General features: G+C 33.6%; 1 protein-coding gene across 1 annotated transcript in view; it reads left to right on the top strand.

Moving 5' to 3' along the window:
- Window positions 1–13,726, top strand: part of Sgcz (sarcoglycan zeta) — an 874,745-nt gene that overhangs the window by 304,672 nt on the left and 556,347 nt on the right. The window lies entirely within an intron of this gene.

Here is a 13,726-nt window from a genome sequence, read left to right as displayed (position 1 = left end):
GAAAAGAATTGTGAATCTTTGAAAATGTACTTTGCTCAAATTTATAAAACTTTGCTTTTAAAGATAGACACATTTGTCTGGAAGATCTTTGTAGAGGTTTATGCCTACTTGCTATATAATATTTACATTTATGAAAGATTTTTTAAAAAATATTATAAAGGTGGTGTATTGAGGTGTTACAGTTCCATGAGTCAGGTAATGAGTACATAATATTTTTATTTTTAAAATGATACAATCTCCCCTATTAAAATGGGAGCCCATGTTTATAACTTTTATATATTATTTAAGTTTATCATAACATCTTTTTAATCTAAACAAATCTTTATTGAAAATCACACAAGTAAGAAAGTAGCTGCTCATTTTTCAACATAGTGTCTTGTAAATCTCATTGTTGCAATGGGTCAACTTGTATCTCTATTTAAGCATTTTGTTTGTTTCCCTTCCCCTCCCCAAGCTAGAGAAGTATATATACAAAATTCAGGGCACCTACATCAAATACAGTGAAAACAGGGGTTATACCGTGGGGGAGGAACATACAAAGAAACAAAAAAAATCACATGGTAAATTATAATACATACATTATAATACAAAAGGAACAATAGCAAGAAAGAAAAAAAACACTTGTGTCCATATCTTGGGGTTCATTTCACTTAACATCATCTTATCTGGTCATATGTACATAGCTTTTGACCTTTTCTGCTTGTCCCAGACATATATACTTGTTGCAAATAAGGTAAACCATAAGACCTATGTTTCTTTGGGCCTGGCTTACTTCACTTAATATAATTTTTCCAAGTCTTTCCATTTCCTAACAAATGGGGTCATGTCATTCTTTCTGATGGAGGCATAGAATTCATATCTATATAAATATATAGATAAATATATAGATATGAATATCTATATGAATATATAGATATGAATATATGTTATATATACATGAATATATATATGGTATATATATACCACATTTTCTTGATCCACTTACTGAGGGGAATCTGTGTTGCTTCTATATCTTTGCTATGGGAAATAATGCTGCAATAAACATAGTTGTGCTGGTAGCTTTAGTATGGTCTTGTTTGTGATCATTTGGGTAAATGCCCAAAAGTGGGATTGCTGGGTCATAGAGGAGCTCTATGTGAAATCTTTTGAGGAACCTCCTTTACAATTTAGGCATTGAGGTGGGGGAGGGGAGGGAGTGTAGTTGTGGAGGTGAAGGGAGGGTAGGGGAAATACAAAGGAGGTAACAATGCTTGATAGGAAATGTACTCATTACCTTGCTCATCTAACTGTAACCCGTCTGTACAGTATTTTTACAATTAAAAATGTATTTTTAAAAAGAAAGTAGCTACTCAATCCATTTTCTCCTTTTTGAGCGTTAGTCTTTTTTTTTGGTTTGGAGCCTAAGTAAGAGTTAGAAGCTGATCTAATGCAACAAGAATCATTGTTGGTTATCCTCCAAGAGACAGAATGATGGATTTCATTTCCTAGTGAGATCATATTCTACTCAAAGTTTCATTTTCCATCAGATCTGAAAATTTCTGGGTTCTGGCAAACAGTGGTGTATCAAACTTCAGCCAAGATCTGTATATATGCCATCATTTTTGACATTTTTATTTTGGCCTTCTCAGGTGAGTGTTGACTTCCAGAGTTGTTCTGTGCAGTTCTGTTGCTGACAGTCACGGTGTGTGAGTTAGGTATATGATTTGACAAGCAAGTAACCATGACAACTTGGAAACATCAGCACGATATGATATGCCATATTGTGTTGTCTTCGTTTGAAGTGTTGTATTCCTTAAAGCATTGCTTTTTTTTTTTAATGAAATGATACATTAAGGAGAATCCTTATTTTTTATATGTGTGATTCTAAACCTGTAGAATAAAGGAATATTTAATCACCTATCTGTTGAAGGAGGGTGGTTTTATTTTCTTCCAAATGGACATTTTATGAACTGTGTCCATCTGGAAGTCTTTTTATATTGGAGTGTTATGCTGTGCCTGGTAGGATTCATATGCATTAAAAAATGATGATGAGCCATAACTTTGCTTTCTAGTCATTATATCAGGCAAAAGCAATGTGGACTTGTCTTATCTTCAGAAGTGGATGGCAAGTCATGTTTTCTTACTAGATATCTCGTTTTCATGTATATTTCTATTATTTAAAGGAGAATTGTATCCACTTTGTTGTTTTTGGTAGTGAAATGTCTATAAATCTTAAAAATAGATGCAAATGAAATAGCTCTAAGGAGCACACCACTATCAATGCACGTATTTTTTGCCTTAGAGTTGAAGAAATATCTTAAGGATAATTTGTTACAGTCGTGCTAGTACTTTTAAATCATTCAACATGTAAGAATCCTTTTATCAGTTCAATATTGAAATAAAATGATATTTCATATTAGTTTTGGATAATTTGGCATTTCTAGATTTTATTTGAACTTATACATAGAAAGTAAGATAAGACTAGTCCCTGAATTTAATTAGTACATCAAGAATGAGATCTAGATCACAAGGTAAACACAGAAGTAATATTTATACATATAAAATACCTCAAAACTAACAGTATATTTTAACATTTGTCTTTTTATCCCAAGGTATAACAATATGCTGATGTTGTTACAAATGACTTCATTAATTAGTAAAACAATTCCAGGACTTTTGCTTGTGTGCTTATTTGTTTAATGAGAACTGAAGTTAGATTTCTCTATAGAAATAGACATTTTTTTTCTGAAATTTTGTTTTTTTAATAACTCCAGGTGATGCTTAAATTTTAAAATAAATAGTAGTACAAAATCAGCTTCTCAGAGTTCTAGAGATGAAAAATGCCTCTTTTTTTGCTGAGAAGCTGCTGTTTATTCAAAAGAAATCTCAATGTCTAGGATTTTGTTTGATACATTCCTTTTACCTTGGAAGAACAGGCATTGTTGTCCATCCATTCTGGAGTGTGTGTGTGTGTGTGTGTGTGTGTGTGTGTGTGTGTGTGTGTGTGTGTGTGTGTGTGTGTGTGTGTATGAGAGAGAGAGAGAGAGAGAGAGAGGGAGACAGACAGACAGATAGACAGAGATAGAGTACATTGCCGTCCTGAAGCTTAGACTCAGGGCCTGGACAGTATTTGTTTTTTCTTGTTTTTTCTGGTCGTGGGGCCTGAACTCTGGGCATGGGCACTGTCGCTCAGCTCTTCAGCTCAAGGCTTAGCGCTCTACCACTTGAGCCACAGCGCCACTTCCCCTTTTTTCTTTTGGCTTATGTGGTGCTGAGGAATCGAACCCAGGGCCTCATGCATGCAAGGCAAGCAATCTTCCACTGAGCCACCTTCCCAGCCCTTAATTTTTTTCCTTAAGACTGCTGCCTGACCAGTTGAACCACAGCTCCACTGCAGGCACTTTCTGTGGCTTTGAACTAATATCTTCAGATCTCAGCCTATTGAGTAAATTAGAACGACAGGTGTGAACCATCAGCACTCAGCTGGGAGTCTGCACACACTGAAAAGCTATAAACATCAGGGTATCCTAGAGCAGACACTGGTTTTGGTGGGTCTGGTTGGATTGGAGGTAGGTTACTGACTGATAAGACCTTTCTAAAATTTCTAACAATTCTAACATTCTAACACTGTGCTAACACTTGAGAACTTACTTGAATGACATCTCTTGCTTAGTACTATTTATAGCTCATCATTTATTCAAAAAAGAAGATAGTATGTGTGTGTGTGTCTGTGTGTGTGCAGGAGCACTCATACAATGTATTACATTCCAACAAAATGTAGAAGTTCTCATACAATGTATTACATTCCAATGAAATTAAGAAAATTCACTATCCAAGGACAAATTTGTGATCTCATTTCAATATATTGATTGCTTCATGTTTTAGTTATATTTATTAAGTGTTATTGACCAAATTTATATACTATGCTATATGCAAACTGGTCAAAGAACAAATGGAGAACTGTTAGTTTAGAAGTGATAGAAATGAAAAAAAAAAACTTGCAGGCATTACATACACAATTGTCAAAGGTCATTCCCCTAACTCAGGAAATAGAAAGGAAAATTTATCAATAATCTCCTATGACCTGAATTTAGATATAGTGGATAATAACTGATAAATCATACATTTTATTCCAAATAGTAATCTTTATATCAACCTAAAATGGATACTATTTTTATATGGTTGAATTATTTATTAACCTCTCTTTTTTTGAAAAGCACTGGTATTGCACTATTAATAAATTCTTACCCAAATGATTATTATTTGCCTCTAGTTTCACTCAGCCTGGATACAGTCTTTAAATGTTAGTAATTTTGATCATAGGGTGGAAATCAGCAGAGTGGGACAGCTCAGTGCAGAAGGATCAATGAGACATAGCCAATTTCTGTTCACATAAAAGTCATGGTGGTCCCTGGGCAAAGGAAGAGAAGGAAAACACAACCTGGAAAGATAAAAGACATTGGTATTCTTGTTAAGGATACAATCTCCTAGTAAGCATAAGATACTTATTGGAGACATCTAGTTCATAATTAAGGAAATACTTTTAAATGATTAACTGAGCATAGTTCAGGAAAGAGTGGACTCCATGTTACAGAAATGCCTAGATGGACTAGCGTTTTATGGATAAATAATTTATTTGCAAAGACTCACTAAATTGTTAAAAGCTATCTTTATGCTTTCCAGGAAAATGAACATAAAAGGAAGTTTTATGGTAGTATTCTGAGTTGTTTATGAGATGTAATTTAAGGTTATTGAATTGTTATAAATTCTGTGAGTGTCAGAAATACTTTTTCTTTAAAATATATGTAATAGAAAGTAAACTGACTATATGGGATGATACCATCTAATTTATGGAGTTCCGTCAGTGACATGAGTTTCTCTCATCAGAACCCAAGTGAAAGGAGCCACACCCATGTTAGTGAGTCAATCAGGAGCCTAGTGTATCCAGTGGTTCCTTGATTCCTTCTTCCTTGTAACTCCTAGATAACAGATCCAGTAGTGATATCAAGGTGTAGATAGTATAAACTTAGAATGAATATTTGAATAATTTGGTACATACTAGAAAGATCTTCAAATATCATAGGAGGTAAAGACTATCCTTTATATTGATTTTTATGTAACTGAAATTTGAATTTTCATTGTTGGGCGCTAGAGAAAAAAATTCTTTGTAGATAATCTTATGAATTTCTGTGGATCTAAAGTTTTCAGGCTTTAGGTGAGAGTCCATAGTTTCATGCGTACCTACTGTCTTTCAAGATTTTTGCTCCTTGGCAAGTTCATATGTGTTCTAAAGTAGTCTATTTTAAGAGTATTCCCTATGCTGCATTTATAAAATATTCACATTATCCAGTTGTCATTTGATTATATGCACATGTTCTGATCTTGCTATTTTCCATAGCTAGTTCTTTAGATACAACTATAGGGAACATTTCTAAAATTAGTTCAAGAAATTATAGCTCTTGCAATATGTGATTCCGAGTTAATCTCTCTAATATATAATTAGTCATTTACTTTTTTTAATTTTCAGACACACAGTATTTTGCTGATTTCAGTGAATGGATTGAAATAAACCTTACTTTTGACTTTATAAATATAATTATAAATATAAATAAATAAATTAAATTATATATAAATATTATAAATAATAACTCTTTAGTGTATTTACCAATGTAAGTATAAGGTGATAGGTCCATGATGTGTATGAGCACACAGAACTTTCAACATGTGCTTAGTTTGTATAAATGATTTTCAGATTCAAACTTTATTCTTATCTCCCTTTAATTTTTCTTACAGCTCTTTTTTTCTTTGATACTTTTACAATTTTTATTAATGTATAGTAATTATATATCTATATCTACATAGAGATATAGATATGAGTTGCTGTGATATCTCACCTGCACACAATGCACTGGTCAGAGCACTATAATTATCCTTTCACTTCCTGTGTTTAACAGAGTGCTACTATTCATCTGATTCATATTTTCTAATGCCTTATATCTTCTTTTATATACTTCCTAGGTAGATTCCTAATGCACTTATGAATATTGTGATTAATTTAATATAATCATAGTATGTGTGTGTATATATGTGTTTCTCTCATACACATGCAGACATTTCTGCATGCTTGATTATGAACATAATCTGTATTCATCAGACTCCATCTGTGCCTTAGATATTATTCCATATTAACTGCATCAATGGACACAGGTCAACATTCTTCTGTTTTTCCTGACTTTATAATTTTCCTGCTGAAGAGCATAATACTCTGATGCTGATTTGTTTCTTATTATTCAAAGATTTCCTGTGGTTTCTCTTCCTTGTATTTCTGCAGATTTTCTTCTATTTAAGCATTTTTGCTTCTTTCCAAGCCCAGTCATATACCTCTTGTCTTTCTAATGATGTGAATAATTTCATGAGGGTTGAGACAAATCATTCATCTGGTATACAGCATGTACCACACTCGTACTGGCCCTGTATGTGGTTCACAAGAGCCTCACAGAAAATTGAACCAACATAGATGGAAACATCACAAAGTACACCTTTATGATTTTCTGTGATTCTCTTTATAATTTCTAAAATTCCACAAATTATTCTAATTCTCCAGCAAGCTCGTTTATTTAATTAGTAACAGATACTCTAACATCTCCAGCTAGGATTTTCTCAGAAATCTACTTAACTCAAACTAAGGTTAAGTTTAGTTTAGTCTACATAACTTAAGGTACATTTGTTTCTAATATCTAGATGTGATTCACTAGAAAATATCTTCAAAGTATCAGAAATCTTATATAAGACAGGAAATAATCATTGCGGAGCTCCTCACCCTTGCTCTTGAAACAGCACCTGGGTGGATTTCAATAGTGCATCATTCCCATCGATGAAGGCAGGCAGTTGTGCTTTCTTGTGTTCAGAATAAGAGTTACTAATTCATGTCTAGAGTATTACACAGTTGCTTTCATAATCCACTTCAAATTGTTCTTTATATATAGCATAGGTATGGGTCTTTAATAGCATAGAAATCTTAAAATCCTGAGAAAAAGAGAAAAAAATGGAGTACCTAATAAAGTAATTATAACAAACTGTAATGTTCGATCTGTCATTTCAAGTATAAATAAATCAGTAAGTAAATACTGAGATACCTGTACTAGCCATTAGGATAGACAGAATTAGAAAAGCCTCCATCATTTCTATGTAGTAGGAACACTGTCCTGGAAACAATGTGGAAGCATAGCCAGTATGGGAATTTGTCAGTTTTCTGTTATTCTAATGAATACTTGAGATAAGTAAGCTGATAAAGAGAAAAAGGTTACTTTGCTTTACTTTTGGAACTCTCTCAGTCTATGGTCTGTGGACCCCTTTACTTTTGGACATCTGACAAGCAGCAGCACATCATGGGGTCAGGGGGACTGGGGGCACATGAAGCAAAATACCATTCAGCTCATGGCCAGAACTCAACACAGAGACCCTCTCCCCTTCAGGGTGATCTTCCAATGGTGTTAGGCACTCCATTAGACCCCACCTCAAAAAGATTTCATTGCTTTCCTATAGTGCCACACTGAGACAACACATTAAATACATGCTGATAATGCAGATCCAAACTATTTATTATTTATGACCTTTGTTAAATTATATCCATGCATTCTTACTTACATTTGATTCATTGTCACATGTTCTGGAATAATATCCAGATCAGCAAGAAAGCCATGTGGATTTTTTTTTAATTTAAGATCACGGACCTAAGCATGCTGTACCTGACATTTGATCCTTTGGGCAAGAACCATTTAGATCTAGGGAATTCTTTGATGTTATCTTTAGGGTTGACAGGTGGATCCCATCATGTGAAAGAAGCCCACAACCAACCATTTCAGTTTTGAGTATTCCTACATTGCATCAATAGTAAGAATGTATGGATTCAGTTTGACAGAATTGAAAAGGAATAGAAATTTTTCAAGTAATTCAAGGTCAGGACAAAGGATTCTGAAGATTGAACATAGATGAAGGGAAGAATGGAGAACTGATTGAAACTGGGGCAAAAAAGAAACAACAACAATTAATAAGATCTTATTTCAAAGAACAGGTTGGGTCTGGTGCTACGCTAGTGTAATTGCAGCTACACTGTAGGTGAAGATAAGAGGACAGAGGTGCAAAAAGTATGACAGCTCATCTGAAAAGTAACTAAACTATAGAAAAAAGGGCTGGAACTGTGAAGCCATTGATAGACTGAATGCCTGTTTAACATGAAGAGGGTATCACCACCACCCTATACCCCTTAAAATAAACAGAATGAAACAGAAACAAATGGAAGTCAAGGTGTCAATATAGTAAGTGGGAAAGAGGCAGAGACAGAGGTTAGAAAGAGAACTGGGTAAAGCAGTGCAGAATAAACCTCTCAGAAATGAGTTTTGTGAGTTTGTGTCTTGCTCTACCACCGTTAAGGACTGATTCAAAGCAAATACCACCAAATATTGGCCTAGGCCTTTTACAAACAAAAGGAATTGCAATTCATGAATGCCCCATTAATATTTATATTTCAATTTGTTAGTTTATTAATGAATGAGTAATCTGTGTCCTCCCACTACGTGTCCACATTTTATTTACTACTTGATAGAGTCAGGGTCCAATTTCCTGCGCTTTCCTTTCTCTTTCTGTGATCAGAACACATCTTTTGCTTGCACAGATGGTTTAAGTTCATTTAATTATTTCCTTCTTATAAAAAATAAATATGTACAATATCTTTAATTTTGTACACTGTGTTTTCCTGTTTGCATGGGTAAATTTTCTGGTACATTACTTCACACACTTTTATCCTATAATCTAATCCTTCATACATTTTGTATAAAATATCTAATAAATATAATTTTGAATATTGTTAATCAAAAGTCAGCCTACAATTAGAGGGAAATAAAAATGTTCCCATTTAAGGAGAAAACTTTTATATTGCAGCATTTTCTTATCTTGATGGCTTGTTCTCTAACCATGCAAAATATATTCATATCCCTAATACTCAGTGATCTTTTCTGCTGGTGACTCATCCAGGTGTTTGGGAACTGTGGCTGAAGATAATGGTCAGATTGCCTTTTTTTCTTTCATCTCATTGTAAAATTACCAATGAGTCATCATGAAAGATTCTGGAGACTAAATATTTCTTAAATATGCTTATATTATTTAGGTTGCATTAAGGATGATAGAAATGTCTCCCTATGAGAATGAGTAATTTGAGCCATGATTTTACTATTCAGAATTATAACTGTGCTAATTATTTATGGTGGACATGGAAAAAACTTGAACAGAACAGACAATTATGTACTATTAAATCCTTGGTATTGATAACTTAATTACCAATTTTCAAATTCACAGCTACTCACAATAGAGTACAGAGAAAGAATATCATATTTTGTATACAAGGTTTTTAATGCAACATATAATTCAAGGTACAATATAAGCTAAATGTTATAATTTTTCACATTCTCCAAACATAGGATGTAGCATTTTCTAAAGGATTTCTGACTTTTGACTTAGTAACCTGGACAGATGATAGTGTCAAAGATATTCTCATTCAGTGAATTTGATTTTAATTTTTTCTTTATTTGACATCAATAAGAAAATATTTTTCAGATTTTCTCTTGTAATTAATGATGAAAATATAGTCAGAATGAGTTTCCCTGATGTCTGAATTGAAATCAAACCTAATATTTAACCCTGGGAAACAATGATGGTGAAACTGAAAGGAAAGTTACAACATGACCGAAATAAAAGTAAATGAACTAAAATTTAGCTCACATACGCATAGCAATTTTTCCACTTGCATTATATTTTGGAAATGAATAAATACAATGATTTTTAGATTGCTTGCTATTTTAAGTTATATCGTTAGCACACACTGTTCCATGGATGCATGTTGATTCTGATGTGGGACAGTTGGCTATCTCTCCAAATAGTGCTTTATAAGAAATAATTTTATAAGGTATACATTAATAAGTCAATATTTAACAATGTATACAGTTCATGAATACCTGAAGAGCTTTGAGCAAACACTATTATCCATTTTACACATCAAATAGATAAATTAGTGGGAAAAGGGGGAAACTCAGGATTGAATATATGAAAAATCAATTCAGATGCTGATAAAATGTTTGGAAAGCTTTGGAGAAAGTACCTGGATCATAGTAACTGCTCATGAATGTAATAAGTATTAAGATTGTTAGGTGATTTTATTCTTGGTATGGGTTTGGCATATAAAAAGCCAATACATATATATATATATTTATATATATATTCATTTTCCCTCTGCATATTTAGCTACCCAAATAAAACATAAGGCTTTCTAGAAGTCTTTATTGATTTTATGTTTTATTCAAATTCTTATTAAATTACAAAAATAGAAATAAACTTTCAGAACTCTGAAAATGTCTTGCATAACCTTGGATTTACTCTTCCCCCTGACACCTTAGCAGTGACAGAAGCTGCTAATTGTGCTAGACCCTGCACTGTACTATTTGATTTAGCCACTCCTCCTTCTTGCCCAATTTTAATCTCAATTTGCAGATAAAATTGAGAATCAAAAGAATGAAGTAATCTATGCAAAAGGCTGGAAGACTCCTAAGATTTGAACACAGAAAATAAATGTTTGGGTTTCCTGTCCTTGACTATTATACCAATTAGCATACATAGTGTGAATAAATTTTTATTAATGAGATAATAAAATTAATAAATGAACCATAGAATTTAGGGCCAAACTCTTGCTAGGCAAATGTTCTACTGTTTGAGCCATATCAAAGCACTGTCTGTCTTTTCTATTCTTTTGGATAGGTTCTTAATGTTTTTTGGCCTGGACCTATGCCTTTCTTTTTACCTATGCCTTCACTCCAGTTTGGATTACAGATGTGAGTCATCAAGTTCAGCACGGGAATTGGGGAATTGAGTAAGGGTGTTGCTAATTTCTTGCCTTAAGTAGCTTCTAGCGGAGATTTTCCTGATTACTGCTTCTTGAATAGCTTGGATTATAGGTACTAACCACTTTGCCTAGCCTATGTATATTTGAATTAAACTCTTCATAAAAAAACTAAGAGGTTATCATTAACTACATTGCTTACCTTTATTTCTGAAAACAGTTTTTGTTTTTGTCGGTTGTGGGGCTTGAATTCTGACCCTTGTCGCTGTCCCTCAGCTCTTCAGCTCAAGGCTAGTGATCTCCCACTTGAGCCATAGCGCCATTTCCGGTTTTCTGGTGGTTAATTGGAAATAAGAGTCTCATGAACTTTCCTGCCTATTCTGGCTTTGAACGAAGACCCATAGATCTCAGCCTCCTGAGTAGCTAGGATTACAGGCGTGAGCCACCAGAGCTAGGCTATAGAACCACATTTATTAATTAAACATTTTTGTGTTTTATGTTAGGACTTGAGTCCTATAAAAAGGAAAATGTATGCCAATCATTCCTTCTGATTCAGATATCAATCATTCTGTATTTTAAAAGTGCTGAAAACATCTTTGAAATAATAATCAAGGGACTGTCAGATGCTGGATTAATAAGGCTTTATAAAGACAAATTTGTTCAAGAAAATTGGAGTTTTAGATGTTTTGTGTCTTATAAAAGTACCAAAGTGATTATTTGTGGGTTTTCTTCCTATGCTAGCAAAGTTATTTAATGCCATTTACATTTTATTTTTTTGTAACGGTAGTTAAGTTTTTCATGTATGTAAATGAAAGTAAGTTATGCACACTTTTCAATAGAATTTCTACTTCATGTTCTCTGGAATTTAGTATTGGAACTCTTAAATGATTGCAATATCTCTAATGTCTTATGAGAAATTCCTAAGTTATGGAGAACAAATGAACTCATTCAATCTACATGAATACTATTAAAATATAATTGCACTGCAAAAAAGAGGAAACATTGATTCATTTTTACCTCTATTAACTTCTCGGCTGTTACAACAATTTGGCACAAACTTGGTGGTTTAAAAGAGCCTGTACTCCTTACTTCCTTCTTCTCTGTGTCACAGATTAGCTTATATCTCACCGAGATGATTCCAACATTATAACAGGACTGTTCACATACTCATGCTTCCTGGACAGAGCCCGTTGCCACGGTGGTTCTAGCTTTTGGAAGCCTCCTACCATCCTTACCATTGAAAGAAAAAAACAAACAAACATGTGTCATGTCTGTGACTCTACTCCTCTAGCCAACCTGTCCCTAACCTCAGATTGGAAAAGTTCTCCACATTTATGTACAAAAATGACCACATTATATCCACCTGCGTAAGCCAGGGAAACTTTCTAAGCAAGGAACTCTTTGGTGGTATAACATAGTAATCTTCACAACCCTGACACGTTTAGAATGCTAGATTTATGAGTGTCACAGAGTTGAAACCTTCCATTTTAAGGGTGAGATAGATTTCTCATAGAAATCAGACAGAATAGACAGCTGTTATTTCAGTGCAGCCAGAACCCTTTTATTTTACATATGAACCTAAATCCCATTGGTAAAAGATCCTAATGAGGGAGGGATATTTGGCAAAACAAGACTTTCAAACATTTTAGGGGGTTGAAGATGTAACTAGAGTGATTGCCTAGCATGTGCCAAACACTAGATTCAATGCTTAACATGGTGAAGAAATCTTGACATTATGTAAGAATCATGAGGTAATTAATAATAATCTGGGGATACATTCTGAGTAGAAAGATTGTATTTATTTGAAATAACCAAATGACATACATCAACATATAACATAGAGCATTTTCACAATTTCTACTTGGTTTATGTCCACTCCAAAAACAATACATTTTATTGTTGTTTTTTTTTCTAAGATTCAAAGCGAGTGGTTGATTTCATTAGTACTTTGGGATGTGTTCAATAAGCGTGGAGGAGACTAGGAAGGATAAGAAGTGAAGTAGGAAGAGGGAAGTTTGGGAAGTCTCACTCAACCCTGCCCTGTGTATAAGCCACATGACCACTGAATTCTACTAGACTACAGTGAGGGTCAAAGGGACCTTGTGGTCAGAGTCTTCTTTAAGAAGACTTTAATCTTCTAAGTGACTAATTTGAATACTGGAACCTAAATCTAAACCTGATGCCTATTTTTATTTTTTTGGAGTTTCTTTTTTTAAATTTTTTATTGTCAAGGTAATGTACAGAGGGGTTACAGCTACATAAGGAAGGTAATAAGTACATTTTATTATTTTTCAGAAGAGTTTAGAATCTAGATCAAGATACACATCCAGTTGCTTAGCCCTGGACTACCCTCTTGCTTTCTCCATCTGATTAGTGAATGCACAGAAAATGTGTTATCAGCTTGAAAAATCATTATAAAGAAGTAATTTAAACTCCCTGTCTTATTTCAAAAGCTTCTAATTAGGAGTCATTTTCATTATAAGGAAAAATTAAGAGAATATTATTTAATTTGTTTTGTTTTAAATTTCTGTGGAAACCAAGTATATTTTGCAGGATTTTCATTTAGCTACATTTTTTTTTAATGTCAGTTCTCCTAAATAAATCTGAGCACGGAAAAAGAAAGCTGAGGGGGTGGAATTCAAAAATAGTTTCCAGCCACAAATACCACACATTGATATTATGGTGATATATTTACTGCTGCCATTTTTCCCCTTGAATCAGAGGTAGAAAGAAATTAAATGTTTTAAATTGAAGCTAAAGAATACAATACAATAGATTTTACGAGTATTGTACTGATTACCAGCATTCTAAGGAAAATTACCAGGCTAGCGAAAACTGATTGAGGAAATCAAGAAAGTC

Source organism: Dipodomys merriami, unplaced genomic scaffold, assembly GCF_024711535.1.
Source record: "Dipodomys merriami isolate MVZ:Mamm:240054 unplaced genomic scaffold, mDipMer1.0.p SCAF_12, whole genome shotgun sequence".
Taxonomy (NCBI): Eukaryota; Metazoa; Chordata; class Mammalia; order Rodentia; family Heteromyidae; genus Dipodomys; species Dipodomys merriami.
The sequence above is the reverse complement of the archived record's forward strand: the minus strand, read 5'-3'. Positions and strand labels throughout refer to the sequence as shown.